This window comes from Pseudophryne corroboree, chromosome 3 (assembly GCF_028390025.1).
Source record: "Pseudophryne corroboree isolate aPseCor3 chromosome 3, aPseCor3.hap2, whole genome shotgun sequence".
Taxonomy (NCBI): domain Eukaryota; kingdom Metazoa; phylum Chordata; class Amphibia; order Anura; family Myobatrachidae; genus Pseudophryne; species Pseudophryne corroboree.
The window spans coordinates 449,388,022-449,401,472 of record NC_086446.1 but is presented as its reverse complement, the minus strand read 5'-3'; the positions used below and the strand labels follow the sequence as shown (position 1 = coordinate 449,401,472).

Here is a 13,451-nt window from a genome sequence, read left to right as displayed (position 1 = left end):
AAACCTGTTACAACTACCCTACTTCAGCTAGTAAGTGGTCTCATGCAATTATTTCAGGCACCTATTCATTATCCAAATAAGAACAAATACCTCCAGACGCATCAAATAATGTTAAAAAGTGCAAATTAACCTAATAAAACATACCGCACCTCATCAAAAGGCATTCTCCCCTGTACCGCTACAAGTCTTGTAAGCCTGATATCACCAAAGGGTTATAAATTGTTTTAAAAACTGTACTGCAAAATAGTGGTCTCTAGCAAGTGGATTAAGAACAATCAGCACTTTGCCTAGAAAATTAATATATTTGATGTTATTGTTGTTATATTGTATATGGGGCATTTTAAAGATTTTAATAAATTACTTATATGTAATATTGATTAATTGTATATTTGCGCCCTCTGTTGCCTATTCATAATCACCAATGGGCCCATTACAACATGAGGAAACGCTAGTTTCTGCATGTTTTACATAGCGGGCCCATTCATTATTAATGGCCTCATAGGGCCGCCTAAAAATTGAGCAAACTCCAAAAACTGAAAGTTCTTGGAGTTTGATTGCAGGAGTCAATGGCATCTTCAAATGGGGTTTACTATGAAATGCCTACAATCAAAATTCCGACGGTCAAAATCCTGACAACAATTGACTGACGGTCAAAATCCTGACAAGGTAAAAATCCCGATAAGGTCAAAATACCGACATTTAAAATACCGACAATGTCAAAATAGTCATTTAAAATGTCGACAGGCCAAAAAGTAAACACAAGTTTTTCGTTGTTTTTTTTATATATGTCGACATATGTAGACATGGACACCGTATAAGTGTACCGCGTCTGCCCGCTATGCTTCGGGCATGGTGCCTCAATGCGCACGGCACACTATTATATTCCCCCTCCAGGTCCACTGGGATGGTAAAGTATGAACAAGTCGGGTTCAATTAAATAATCATGAAAACTCATGTCAACTTTTTGACCTGTCGACATTTTAAATGTTGGTATTTTGACATTGTCGGGATTTTGACCGTCAGTCAATGGTTGTCAGGGTTTTGACCATCGGGATTTTAATGGTAGGTAAATTGACTGCATGCCATTCAAATGGTGTTGATACCCAGAGCCCTGATTTTGATGGAACCTTTATGTCTAACTGATACCATTAGTGTGTAGGGACAAAACATCTTGGCAACAATATATTTGGTATTATCCTTGGGCTGGCTGTGAGCTGGTTACCAGAGGACACGTTTGTCAGATAAGCACATATATTATTATCCTTTTGGGGGTCATTCCGAGTTGTTCGCTCGTTATTTTCTATATTCTCGCAACGGAGCGATTAGTCGCTAATGCGCATGCGCAATGTCCGCAGTGCGACTGCGCCAAGTAAATTTGCTATGCAGTTAGGTATTTTACTCACGGCATTACGAGGTTTTTTCTTCGTTCTGGTGATCGGAGTGTGATTGACAGGAAGTGGGTGTTTCTGGGCGGAAACTGGCCGTTTTATGGGTGTGTGTGAAAAAACGCTACAGTTTCTGGGAAAAACGCGGGAGTGGCTGGAGAAACGGAGGAGTGTCTGGGCGAACGCTGGGTGTGTTTGTGACGTCAAACCGGGAACAAAACTGACTGAACTGATCGCAGATGCCGAGTAAGTTTGGAGCTACTCAGAAACTGCTAAGAAGTGTCTATTCGCAATTCTGCTAATCTTTCGTTCGCAATTTTACTATGCTAAGATTCACTCCCAGTAGGCGGCGGCTTAGCGTGTGCAAAGCTGCTAAAAGCAGCTTGCGAGCGAACAACTCGGAATGACCCCCTTTGTACGGACATTTTATACCAGTTACTATTTTCTGAGTTTGATATAATACAATATGATTAGATTATGCTTTTTCTATTTCATGGAATCTGCCTGAATACTGCTGATGTGTGGACACTGAGGGGCACATCTGATGTTTGTTTCAGATAAGCATTTTTTCCCTTGTCATGCGTGTCATCAGTAACATATAGCACTAGGAGGCGCCCTTGTTCTTCCTCTTTCTCCTTATAGATTTATGTGGATTGTGGGTGGGATCTGGGAATGGGGAAAACTGCTGCTTCAATTGAGCATCCTGGACATAGAATTTTTTTTAGGAGAAATTCAGTCATTTTGGACACTATTATATGGATATTTTGAATTAGTGCCACGGATAATCTGTATAATTTATTTCTGATATGTGTGTGTGTGTGTGTGTGTGTGTGTGTGTGTGTGTGTGTGTGTGTGTGTGTGTGTGTGTGTGTGTCATTAAACTATTTAACATTTGAGAAGTGAGAAGTCAGAACGAACAGATATTGGGCGGGCTGTACTGCCGCCAAGTTTGGCCAACATGCGGGATTCCGGCTAAACTTGGACCTTTTTTTAAAGGGGCAATCTCTTTAAAAAAAAGTCTGAGTTCAGCCGGATCCTGTTGTGCGGCATCTGGCAGAACAGGATCCGTATGAACACAAAACCCTCCTTCGGGCCAAGCTATACCTCTATGTGTGACCCCAGCCTAAGGGCAATTATGTCTGACTTGTGTTCAGACATGTGTAGCATGTTATGCCGGCGGTCGGGCTCCTGGCGGCCAGCATACCGGCAACGGAATCCCGACCGCCGGCATACCGACAGCTGGGCGAGCACAAATGAGCCCCTTGCGGGGCTCATTAGCGCTGCGGGCATTAGCGCTCATTAGCGCTGCGGGCACAGTAGCGCGCTACGCGCGCCACACTATCTCTTCTCACTCCAGGAGGGTTGTGGACCCCCAAGAGGGAGAAGAACTGTCAGTATGCCGGCGGTCGGGATTCTGGCGCCGGTATGCTGGTCGCCGGGAGCCTGACCGCCGGCAAAGTGAAGACCACCCGTGTTCAACACTGCATTAGGCTCATGGTGAAAAAAGAAATACTTCATTGTCAAAGCTCATTAGAAAATAAAATCATATGTATAAATTATAATTTGGAAAAATATAGAGATGAGCGGGTTCGGATCCCTGAGATCCGAAACCTACTGAACCTCCCTACCCGAGTCCAGATCCGAGTCAGGCTCGGGTTTTCCCACCTGACTCGGAACCCAGAACGAGGCAAAATGTCATCATCCCGCTGTCGGATTCTCACGGGGTTTGTATCCAATATAAGGACCCGCGCATCGCCGCCATTTTCACTCGAGTCTTGGAGAGTGTAGTGAGAGGACGTTTCCTCAGTGTCTGTGTGGGCGGGAAAGTTGGGTGGCGATTCCAGTGCTGTCTTGTGCTGCTCAGTCCAGTGTAGTGTCTTATGCTGCATCAGTCCAGCCAGTCACAGTGGTGGTGTCCTCTGCTGCTATATGTCCCCAGTGCTGCTGTATAAGTCCCTTGCAGTTTTGCTGTGTTGTCTTGCATCAGACCACGGGTAGCATCTTGTGCAGCATCAGTCCAGTGACCAGTGCCAGTGGTGGTGTCCTCTGCTGCCATATATCTGGTGTAGCTGTATAAGTCTCTTTCAGTGGTGCTGTGTTGTCCTGCATATGGCCAGGGGTAGTGTCTTGTGCAGCATCAGTCCAGTGACCAGTGCCAGTGGTGGTGTCCTCTGCTGCCATATATCTGGTGTAGCTGTATAAGTCTCTTTCAGTGGTGCTGTGTTGTCCTGCATCAGACCAGGGGTAGTGTCTTGTGCAGCATCAGTCCAGTGGTCAGTCACAGTGGTGGTGTCCTCTGCTGCCATATATCCAGTGTAGCTGTATAAGTCTCTTTCAGTGGTGCTGTGTTGTCCTGCATTATACCAGGGGTAGTGTCTTGTGCAGCATCAGTCCAGTGACCAGTCACAGTGGTGGTGTCCTCTGCTGCCATATATCCGGTGTAGCTGTATAAGTCTCTTTCAGTGGTGCTGTGTTGTCCTGCATATGGCCAGGGGTAGTGTCTTGTGCAGCATCAGTCCAGTGACCAGTCACAGTGGTGGTGTCCTCTGCTGCCATATATCCGGTGTAGCTGTATAAGTCTCTTTCAGTGGTGCTGTGTTGTCCTGCATTAGACCAGGGGTAGTGTCTTGTGCAGCATCAGTCCAGTGACCAGTCACAGTGGTGGTGTCCTCTGCTGCCATATATCCGGTGTAGCTGTATAAGTCCCTTTCAGTGGTGCTGTGTTGTCCTGCATCAGACCTGGGGTAGTGTCTTGTGCAGCATCAGTCTAGTGACCAGTCACAGTGGTGGTGTCCTCTGTTGCCATATATCCATTGTTACTGTCGTATAATTCCCGTGATACTGTCGTATAATTCCTGTGATACTGACGTATAATTCCAGTGATACTGGCGTATAATTCCCGTGATACTGCCGTATAATTTCAGTGATATTGCCGTATAATTCCAGTGATATTGCTGTATAATTCCTGTAATACTGCCATATAATTCCAGTGATATTGCCGTATAATTCTCGTGATACTGGCGTATAATTCCAGTGATATTGCCGTATAATTTCTGTGATACTGGCGTATAATTCCCGTAATACTGCCGTATAATTCCAGTGATATTGCTGTATAATTCCTGTGATATTGCCGTATAATTCCTATGATACTGGCGTATAATTCCAGTGATATTGCCGTATAATTCCTGTGATACTGCCGTATAATTCCCGTGATACTGCCGTATAATTCCAATGATATTGCTGTATAATTCCTTTGATACTGCCGTATAATTCCAGTGATACTGCCGTATAATTCCAGTGATATTGCTGTATAATCCTGTGATACTGCCGTATAATTCCAGTGATATTGCCGTATAATTCCTGTGATACTGCCGTATAATTCAAGTGATATTGCTGTATAATTACTGTGATATTGGCGTATAATTCCTATGATACTGGCGTATAATTCCAGTGATATTGCCGTATAATTCCTGTGATACTGCCGTATAATTCCAGTGATATTGCCGTATAATTCCAGTGGTACTGTCGTATAAATCCAGTCCACTGGTACTGCCGTATAAATCCAGTGGTACTGGCATATAAATCTAGTGATCCTGCTGTATAATTCCATATAAATCCATATAATTCCATATAAACCCAGTCCAGTGGTGCTGCCATATAAATAAATTCAGTGATGCTGTCATGTGCTGAATATTATTTACTCTAAATAAAGGGGTTATTAACATTTAATCCAAATAATTTTCACAGGGTATGCCCTGTGTGGTGTAGAGGTATGCTCTCCTATACCGCATATTGTAATATAACTCAAGAAAAAAAATAGAGAAAAAAAAATTTGGAGGATAAAATAGGGAAAGATCAAGAACCACTTCCTCCTAGTGCTGAAGCTGCTGCCACTAATCATGACATAGATGATGACATGCCATTAATGTCGTCTGCCAAGGCCGATGCCCAATGCAATAGTAGAGGGCATGTAAAATCCCAAAAAACAAAGTTCAGTAAAAAGACCCAAAAATTTTTTTTTTAATGGTCTGAGGAGAAACGTAAACTTGCCAATATGCCATTTACAACACTGAGTGGCAAGGAACGGCTAAGGCCCTGTCCTATGTTCATGACTAGTGGTTCAGCTTTACATGATGATGGAAGCCCTCATCCTCCCGGAAGAAAAATCAAAAGAGTTAAACTGGAAAAAGCACAGAAAAGAACTGTGTGTTCTAAGATGGTATCACAAATCCCCAAGGAGAGTCCAAGTGTGTCGGCGGTTCCGATGCCTGACCTTCCCAACACTGGACGGGAAGAGGTGGCTCCTTCCACCATTTGCACGCCCCCTGCAAGTGCTGTAAGTAGCACCCACAGTCCAGTTTCTGATATTCAAATTGAAGATGTCACTGTTGAAGTACACCAGGATGAGGATATGGGTGTTGCTGGCGCTGAGGTGGAAGTTGACGATGAGGATTCTGATGGTGATGTGGTTTGTTTAAATGAGGCACTGGGGGAGACACCTGTTGTCCGTGGGATGAAGAAGCCCATTGTGATGCCTGGGCAAAATACCAAAAAAGCCACCTCTTCGGTGTGGAATTATTTCTCCACAAATCCGGACAACAGGTGTCAAGTCGTGTATTGCCTCTGTCAATCTGTGATAAGTAGGGGTAAGGATGTTAACTACCTAGGAACATCCTTCCTTATACGTCACCTGCAGCACATTCATCAGAAGCCAGTGTCAAGTTGTGAAACTTAGGGTAAGAGCGTAAGCAGTCCACTGACACCTAAATCCCTTCTTCTTCTTGTACCCAAGCTCCTGCAAGCCTCACCACCAACTCCCTCAACGTCAACTTTCTCCTCAGTCAGGAACATCAGTAGTCCTGCAGGCCATGTCACTGGCAAGACTGAGGAGTCCTCTCCTAACTGGGATTCCTCCGGAGGATCCTTGAGTGGTACGCTTGCTGTTGCTGCCGCTGCTGTTGTTGCTGCTGGGAGTCGATCGTCATCCCAGAGGGCAAGTCGGAAAATCACTTGTACTACTTCAACTAAGCAATTGACTGTCCAACAGTCCTTTGTGAGGAAGATGAAATATAACAGCAGTCATCCTTTTGCAAAGCGGATAACTGAGGCCTTGACAGCTATGTTGGTGTTAGACGTGCGTCCGGTATCCGCCATTAGTTCAGTGGGTCTTAGAGAATTGTTTGAGGTACTGTGTCCCTGATATCAAATCCCATCTAGGTTCCACTTCACTAGGCAGGCGTTACCGAGAATGTACAAAGTCAGAAAAAGTGTCCTCAGTGTCCTACAAAATGCAGTTATACCCACTGTCCACTTAACCACGGACATGTGGACAAGTGGAACAGGGCAGACTAAGGACTATATGACTGTGACAGCCCTCTGGGTAGATGTATTGCCTCCCGCAGCAACAACAGCAGCGGCACCAATAGCAGCAACTCGCAAACGCCAACTCGTTCCTAGGCAGGCTACGCTATGTATCACCGCTCTCCGTAAGAGGCACACCGCTGACAACCTCTTATGGAAACAGGGACATCATTGCACAATGGCTTACCCCAATTGGACTATTCTGGGTATTTGTGATATCGGACAATGCCACCAATATTGTGCATTACATCTGAGCAAATGCCAGCACGTCCCATGTTTTTCACATACAATTAATTTGGTGGTGCAGAATTTTTTTTTTAAATGACAGGGGCATGCAGGAGATGCTGTCAGTGGCCCGAAAAATTGCAGGCCACTTTCGGCATTCAGCCACCGCGTGCCGAAGACGAGCGCCATCAAACACTATTGAACCTGCCATCACCTGAAGCAAGAGGTGGTAGCGAGGTGGAATTTAACACTCTATATGCTTCAGAGGATGGAGAAGCAGCAAAAGGCCATTCAAGCCTATACATCCACCTACGATATAGTCAAAGGAGGGGGAATGCACCGGACTCAAGCGCAGTGGAGAATGATTTCCATCTTGTGCAAGGTTCTCCAACCCTTCAAACTTGCCACGTGAAGTCAGTTCAGACACTGCCAGCTTGAGTAAGGTCATTCCCCTCATAAGGCTTTTGCAGAAGCAGCTATAGAAATTGAAGGAGGAGCTAAGACGGAGCGATTCCGCAAAGTATGTGGGACTTGTGGATGGAGCCCTTCATTCGATTTGCCAGGATTCAACGGTGGTCAATCTGTTGAAATCAGAGCAATACATTTTAGCCACCTTGCTCGATCCCAGGTTTAAAGCCTACGTTGTATCTCTCTTTCTGGCAGACACAAGTCTGCAGAGGTTCAAAGACCTGCTGGTGAGAAAATTGTCAACTCAAGCGGAACGTGACCCGTCATCAGCTCCTCCTTCACTTTCTCCTGCAAATGGGGCTGTGAGAAAAAGGATAAGATTTCCTAGCCCACCCACTAGCGGTGATGGAGGACAGTCAGGAGCGAGTGCTGACATCTGGTCCGGACTGAGGGACCTGCCAACGATTACTGATATGTCTACTGTCACTGCATATGATTCTGTCACCATTGAAAGAATGGTGGATGATTATATGAGTGACAGCATCCAAGCAGGCATGTCAGACAGTCCGCACGTATCCTGGCAGGAAAAAGAGCCAATTTGTATGCCCTTGCACAAACTGGCTTTCTTTTACCTAAGAGGCCCCCCCTCCCTTCCAGTGTGTACTCCGAAAGAGTGTTTAGTGCAGCCGGTAACCTTGTCAGCGATGGGCGTAGGAGGTTAATTCCACAAAATGTGAAGAAGATGATGTTCATCAAAATGAATTATAAATTCCTCCGGGAAGACCTTGACTAGCAATTGCCTCCAGAAACTACACAGGGACCTGTGATGGTGGGTTCCAGTGGGGACGAATTAATACTTTGTGAGGAGGAGGATGTACACAGTGAAAGGGGTGAGGAATCAGAGGATGAGGTCGACATCTTGCCTCTGTAGAGCCAGTTTGAGCAAGGAGAGATTGATTGCTTCTTTTTTGGTGGGGGCCCAAACAAACCAGTCATTTCAGCCACAGTCGTGTGGCAGACCCTGTCGCTGAAATTATTGGTTTGTTAAAGTGTGCATGTCCTGTTTATACAACATAAGGATGTGTGGGAGGGCCCAAGGACAATTCCATCTTGCACCTCTTTTTCTTCTTTGCATCTTGTGCTGTTTGGGGACTAGTTTTTTTAAGTGTCATCCTGTCTGCCACTGCAGTGCCACTCCTAGATGGTCCAGGTGTTTGTGCCGCACACTTGTGTCGCTTAACTTAGCCATCCAGCTACCTCATTGCACCTCTTTTTCGTCTTTGCATCATGTACTGTTTGGGGCCTAGTTTTTGAATAGTGCCATCCTGTCTGACACTGTAGTGCCACTCCTAGATGGGTCAGGTGTTTGTGCCGCACACTTGTGTCGCTTAGCTTAGTCATACAGCTACCTCACTGCACCTCTTTTTCTTCTTTGCATGATGTGCTGTTTGAGGCCTAGTTTTTTTTAGTGCCATCCTGTCTGCAACTGCAGTGCCACTCATAGATGGGCCAGGTGTTTGTGCCGCTTACTTGTGTCGCTTAGCGTAGTCATCCAGCCACCTCGGTGCAACCTTTTGGCCTAAAAACAATATTGTGAGGTGTGAGGTGTTCAGAATAGACTGGAAGTGAGTGGAAATTAATGTTATTGAGGTCAATAATACCGTAGGAGCAAAATGACCCCCAAATTCTGTGTCTTTAGCTGTTTTTATGTTTTTTTTAAAAATCATCCAGATCCAAAACCAAAACACGAAAGGTTGGTTTTGGCAAAACCAAGCCAAAACCAAAACACGAGTGTGGAATTAGAACCAAAACACAAAAAGTGCCCGCCGCACATCTCTAGAAAAATACCTGCATTGGGTACAGGATACCGGCAATCAGCATACTGACGCCGAGATTCTGGCCGCCGCCGCGAGAATGCTGGCGGGGGCGAGAACAGCTATAGCTATGGTTCAACATTTATTATACAGGTTGAGTATCCCATATCCAAATATCCGAAATACGGAATATTCCGAAATACGGACTTTTTTGAGCGAGAGTGAGATAGTGAAACTTTTGTTTTCTGATGGCTCAATGTACACAAACTTTGTTTAATACACACAGTTATTAAACATATTGTATTAAATGACCTTCAGACTGTGTATATAAGGTGTATTGGAAACATAAATGAATTGTGTGAATGTAGACACTTTGTTTAATGCACAAAGTTATAAAAAAAATATTGGCTAAAATGACCTTCAGGCTGTGTGTATAAGGTGTATATGTAACATAAATGCATTCTGTGCTTAGATTTAGGTCCCATCACCATGATATCTCATTATGGTATGCAATTATTCCAAAATACGGAAAAATCCCATATCCAAAATACCTCTGGTCCCAAGCATTTTGGATAAGGGATACTCAACCTGTATCAATTTAAAATGGTTACCTCATTTGAGAAACGAAACCTGTGGAATTACTGACAGATCACACTCATCCAACAGAATAACTTGGTTCAGCTGCAGTTTAAGCCGCACTGACCCAATGTGCCAACTCTATTTAGCATTAACTGAGATCGCATGTCAGCAGATCAAACAGGCAAGTTGAATTACTCAATTTTTGCTACTTGTACTTTCTATGGGGAATATTCACCCTAATTTTCTGATGTGATGCTCTATTTTGGAAACCTGGCACATTGCATTTATGATTGCATAACAACCAACATTTGAGAGTAAAAGATTGGGATCAGTACCCAAAAAGGAGGCATGGCCTTAAAGGGGATGTGGCCTCATGACACACACTCCCCCCTCCATTCCCATCACCCTGGGGGCATGACCAACACTCCCAGAGATATTTTGCTGCCCCCAGCTCTCCCATAACAGCAGTGTGAGAAAGCTCCCATTAACGTTTCCCTCCTGTGGGACACAGCACCACATGGGTGCAGAGCCGGCCTTAGCTAATTTGATGCCCTAAGCAAAATTTTGTCTGGTGCTCCTTAGCACTGCTGTTAGTTCTGCATCTGACACAGTAACACTCAGGCAGTGGGTCCTACCGAGGGGGTTGCCCTATGGGCCAGTTCAACCCTGCAGAATGCCACACAGTAATGCCCATAATATACATAATTCCACATAAAATGCACCTTACACATATGCCCCACATTAGTAATGCCCATAATACACATAATTTCACACAGTAATGCACCTGACACATATGCCCCACATTAGTAATGCCCATAATTCACATAATTCCACACAGTAATGCACCTGACACATATGCCCCCCATTAGTAAATGCCCATAATACACATAATTCCACACAGTAATGCACCTGACACATATGCCCCACATTAGTAATGCCCATAATGCCCCTGCCCCTGGGCCTAACCCTCAAAATGAGCAGGGAACTGTGGGAGAACAGCGCCAGAACCAGGCTCAGCAGGGACATCTTCATTGGTCCTGAGCGTGCCCCCCACATTCTCAAACCCACCTGTAATGTGATCTTATCAAAATAATGATATCCCAATTTTCCTTCTGCCACTGGTTACCTGCTATTGTTTATCCCCCCAACCTCCCCCTAAGGCCTAACCCTAACCCAAACTGTTGACATTCTGGCAATGTTGGCATTTCACCTGTTGACATTATAGGAACGTCAACATGTTGCCTGGCAACATTTTAACAATGTCGACACACCTGCTGACATTGTGTCTACATTATGAATGTGCACATTGTTTTGTCAACCTAATGACTACATCTCTGACTCAAGCACTAGGATAATTTAACATTTTGCTGGATAATTTAGCTGTGTGATAACAGGAAGCACATATGCTAAAAGTGGAATGATACAGAGAAGAATTAACATGGCCTCTGCGCAAGGATGACACGCAAATTCGTGAAGTGTTCCATATTTTTTTAGGGCAGACTAGATGGGCCAAGTAGCTCATGTTTGTCATCAAATTCTGTTTCTCTGTTTGTAAGGAGCAGTCCACTGCCATTTTGCTGCTTTCTGTTATTCTTTGGTTGGACTCTGAATGCTCTAATGGAAAACTGGGGAGTGCTTCTTAATGACCCTACTGTCCTTCTCTGGAAGTTGGGAAGAAACTGGTTGCAGCTTAGAGTATTTGAGTTATGCCTGGTTTCAACCTATCCCTCATTGCTCAAAATGGACATCAATGACCAGTGATCGTCAGCTTTGGGGTCAATATGGTAACTGACAGTAGTCCATATTTGCCATCTGGCTTGGCCCCATAAGTATATAAGATCTGGTTAGGAACTAAAGGTAAGGTCTGGCTGGGAGGGAGTAGTGAGATGGTAGTAGCCGGAGAAGAGGCCACAGCCATTAAAAACGTGTTTAGCTATTTAGCAGTTATTATAGAAAGTAGTAACAGTGACTCCAACACTTATCAGCCCTGATGGAGAGTCCAATCCATCATCTGCCAGGTTTGTAAGTCGTGAAGGGAATGCCTAAGAAAAGTTTCTTCCACTCTCCAGCCTTAGGCCTCAAATATATGTCCTTTACTTTTACTCAGTAGTTTAAGGGATATTAAGAACAGAGGGCAAAGCCTCATTTGCTCCAAATAACTTCCTAGTAAAATATTCTATAAGTTCACATGTTCAGAATATATCCAGGGTGAATTGTAAGGATTTGAAGAGATTTAATATGTTTAATGCACCTTGAGATACAGGTAGGAGTACGTATTACTTGTCACATCATAGAAATCCCACCTAGATCTGATCATTGTTGATCCAGACTTCCTGCATACTACACAACATTGGAAAGTCCTGTAAATTACCCAAGTTATCATGTCATTAGCTAAACCTAAAAAATAAGGTACAGCTGGAGTGTGGTTTGGATTTCCTTTATTTCCCTCTCCATATTATGGACTAAATTGAAAAGCATTGGAATGCGTGACTGTGACTCCTGGAAGTATGGGCATCTCGGTTGCAATGAACAGAATGAAGACTGACTCTACTAGTGTTTCCATACAGGTACTTTAGTCACTGATTATTATGTCAGATTTATTCTCTTTGTATAGTACAAAGTACTTTGTATAGTATCTATCAGCTGGTAACAATACAGCTGTCAGATTTAATGCTTGAAAAACAACTCGGTGACATTTAGGGGTTGTAATTGTAACCAATTATAAATCATCCTGGAAAATTTGCTGCCAGATTGTATTTACCTCATTAGAAGTGTGTCAACTTAATGTAGTTTCTCTATCGTCCTAGTGGATGCTGGGGTTCCTGAAAGGACCATGGGGAATAGCGGCTCCGCAGGAGACAGGGCACAAAAAGTAAAGCTTTTCCAGATCAGGTGGTGTGCACTGGCTCCTCCCCCTATGACCCTCCTCCAGACTCCAGTTAGATTTTTGTGCCCGGCCGAGAAGGGTGCAATCTAGGTGGCTCTCCTAAAGAGCTGCTTAGAGAAAGTTTAGCTTAGGTTTTTTATTTTACAGTGAGTCCTGCTGGCAACAGGATCACTGCAACGAGGGACTGAGGGGAGAAGAAGTGAACTCACCTGCGTGCAGGATGGATTGGCTTCTTGGCTACTGGACATTAGCTCCAGAGGGACGATCACAGGTACAGCCTGGATGGTCACCGGAGCCGCGCCGCCGGCCCCCTTGCAGATGCTGAAGTTAGAAGAGGTCCAGAATCGGCGGCTGAAGACTCTGACAGTCTTCTAAAGGTAGCGCACAGCACTGCAGCTGTGCGCCATTTTCCTCTCAGCACACTTCACACGCTGTCACTGAGGGTGCAGGGCGCTGGGGGGGGGCGCCCTGGGAGGCAAATGTAAACCTATATACTGGCTAAAAATACCTCACATATAGCCCCCAGAGGCTATATGGAGATATTTAACCCCTGCCAAACTTCACTAAAGAGCGGGAGACGAGCCCGCCGTAAAAGGGGCGGGGCCTATCTCCTCAGCACACAGCGCCATTTTTTCTGTCACAGAAAGGCTGGAGAGAAGGCTCCCAGGCTCTCCCCTGCACTGCACTACAGAAACAGGGTTTAAACAGAGAGGGGGGGCACAAATTGGCGATATAAATATATATATATAAAGATGCTATTAGGGAGAAACACTTATATAAGGTTGTCCCTAT

The 13,451-nt window shown here is 44.7% G+C and overlaps 1 protein-coding gene and 1 non-coding gene across 2 annotated transcripts in view; one reads left to right on the top strand and one right to left on the bottom strand.

The window, feature by feature from the left end:
• Positions 1-13,451, bottom strand: part of LOC135055929 (protein-glutamine gamma-glutamyltransferase E-like) — a 97,551-nt gene that overhangs the window by 70,704 nt on the left and 13,396 nt on the right. The gene's annotated exons all lie outside the window — the stretch shown is intronic.
• On the top strand, positions 11,157-11,262 carry LOC134899966 (U6 spliceosomal RNA). Its single transcript, XR_010173491.1, has one exon. It is a non-coding gene; the product is annotated as a U6 spliceosomal RNA (small nuclear RNA).